Raw genomic sequence first — 2,608 nt, forward strand, 5'->3', positions numbered from 1 at the left:
AGTTTAACATTATTGNTTTTAGATGAGTTAGATGACAAATTTTAAAGATAAAAAACAAATTTTAATTTGTTCAAACTATAAAGTATTAATTAATATAAATTCATCTTTTGTTTCTATTATAGATTGTATCTTTTTTGTTTAATAAGATATTACATCATCTTGTAGATAAGAAACTAATATAGTTCAAAGTGGGTCAAAATATCAATACTAATATCGTTAAGAATGAGTAAAAATATTAACATTGGAGAATTTTTTTTCCCTTCCCAAATATTATGTACTTTCATGTTTTTATTTTACACAAAAATATCAATACTGCAGAACATGTGAATTCTTCCTTTTATTAATTATTAAATTGCATATATATTATTTAATTAATTGTAGTAATCGTTATATTATGCTATCATATTTGAGAGGTAGAATTAAAATTAGGTCTGCCCTTAAGAATATGAGATCCATTGAGAATGTGCCTAATAATTAAAAAAATATAGTACGCTCATGTCTAACAACAGTAACAATAACAAATAAGTAAGAAAAAGAAAATATATTATATGTTCTCATTTTATGACAATTTTCATAGGTGAATTTTCATTGTTTAAATATATTATATGTTGTCATTTTATGTACTTAATTTTTGAACATGATTTGCTTTAATATCTTATTTTCGTTTAAGCTTTGACATATAAATTTCACATATTTTTTTTATAATAAAGGAAGTCTCCCACTTTTTCTTTGTGGATGGCCTATAAAATATCAAGACTAGCCCTAAGTATTAAACACTATTTGATAGTGCATTATATATATATATCGAAAGATAAATAGATATTCTGTGAGATCTTACATAATTATATCAACTTCTTATTATGATTAATTTTTGAATATTTAAAGCAAGACATTTATCTTAGAATAATTGAGATAGGAAATTAAATTTCCATGTGATGAAAATGTAAGCTATTGGTTGAATTTAGTGTACTGCCTATACTTTGCACAAGAATATAAAGGATGGATAATTAAATAAAATTAATTGACAATAAATAAAACTATGCATGTACAAAACTCAAAAAAATATTTTTGAACGTCAAAATCATTTCATATACTCACCAGCAATACACAATTTACAAATTCCATGTCTGAAAAAGTTGAACTACCATATATGATACTACAACATTAAATGTAAGTATTTTTATTATGGTCTTTGACATTATTTTTTCTTTTTTGTTTACTTATAATAATATTTTTGTATTATGTCCAAAATTCATAGAAGAAGTTTTATATTAATGAAAGTTTAATCTACCAAAAAAAATGTAATAATATCTTTTGGAATAAGTAATTATCCCTTCAAACTAGAGTTGTTTATAAGTATTCATATGTCTACACCTATGCATTTGTGGCAAATGTGTCATACATGATGCATAAATAACGGGGACCAATTGTTTTACCTAAACAGATAATCATTCTTTTTACACAAAAAATCTCACTACTAAAGAACATGGGTACTATTACCTTTATTAATTATTGCCTTCCGAAGTATGAATTTATTAAGAATGTGATTAATAGTTTAAAAAAATATTGGGCTAAATAATTTCCATATGAAATGTGACTAAAAATGAAAGGTCATACAAAATATTAGATTTATTAAGAATGTAACTAAAAAATAAACATAAAATATTATACTCAAGTTTGCAACAAATAACAATATTAAATGAGCAAGAAAAAAATGTATTACATTTTCAAATGATTTTCATTAGACTTTTTTAGTTGAAATATTATTGCAAATTATTTTACATAATTAAATTCTTTTTATGATGAATGAATAGTTGTTTTTGTTGTCATCGTCACTTATTTTGAACTCTCATTTTCCTTTAAATTCCGACATTTAAATTTAACATATTTTCTTATGATAAATAATGTCTATTATTTTACTATGTGAATGGCCTATAAAATGTCACGACGGACCCTAAATATTAAACATAAGAATTTCATATTGTACCATGCACAGGGATCAATTGAAATATTACATCAATATGTTAACTTCATGTAATAATTAGTCTTTGACTATTCAAAGCAATGCATTTATTCTAGAATACATGAGATGTAATTTTTCTAATATTAAAAGATAAAAATATGTATAGACTAATAGTGTATGCGTTTTATATATTGTCACTGTTATTTCGTCATTCACTTTCATATTTAATCATCATTGACTCTTCAAAGAATGTAACTCAAATGAATTATGGATGATGTAGTGATTTGTGTAAATCTTTACACTAACAGTACATAGATATTATACTCATATTGAAAATATAAGCTATTGAAGGACCTAATTCATCTTTTGGAAGTTGTAATACTCTCATACTATATAAAGAGGGGCTCACAATGATTTGAGACATCCATTCAAAAGTTCTTATTTGATCAAGTTTCAAGTGTGGACAATTACTTAAGTATGAGGATGTCAATTATTAAACTGGCTTTCGTATTGGTTTTCATCTTTGCAACAGGTTAGAAATTTTGTTTTACGCGACCCTAATCGTGTCTCTTGTTCAAATGTATGGATCCAATTCTATATCCTAAATTATTTTCACTATACTCTAATTATTCATCCAAATTTAAT

The 2,608-nt window shown here is 24.2% G+C and overlaps 1 long non-coding RNA gene across 1 annotated transcript in view; it reads left to right on the forward strand.

The window, feature by feature from the left end:
* Positions 2,348 to 2,608, forward strand: part of LOC109347807 — a 22,985-nt gene continuing 22,724 nt past the window's right edge. Inside the window, exon 1 of the long non-coding RNA XR_002107652.1 lies at positions 2,348 to 2,495. This is a non-coding gene — a long non-coding RNA (uncharacterized LOC109347807). The remainder of the gene's footprint in view (positions 2,496 to 2,608) is intronic.

This window comes from Lupinus angustifolius, chromosome LG05 (genome assembly GCF_001865875.1).
Source record: "Lupinus angustifolius cultivar Tanjil chromosome LG05, LupAngTanjil_v1.0, whole genome shotgun sequence".
Taxonomy (NCBI): Eukaryota; Viridiplantae; Streptophyta; class Magnoliopsida; order Fabales; family Fabaceae; genus Lupinus; species Lupinus angustifolius.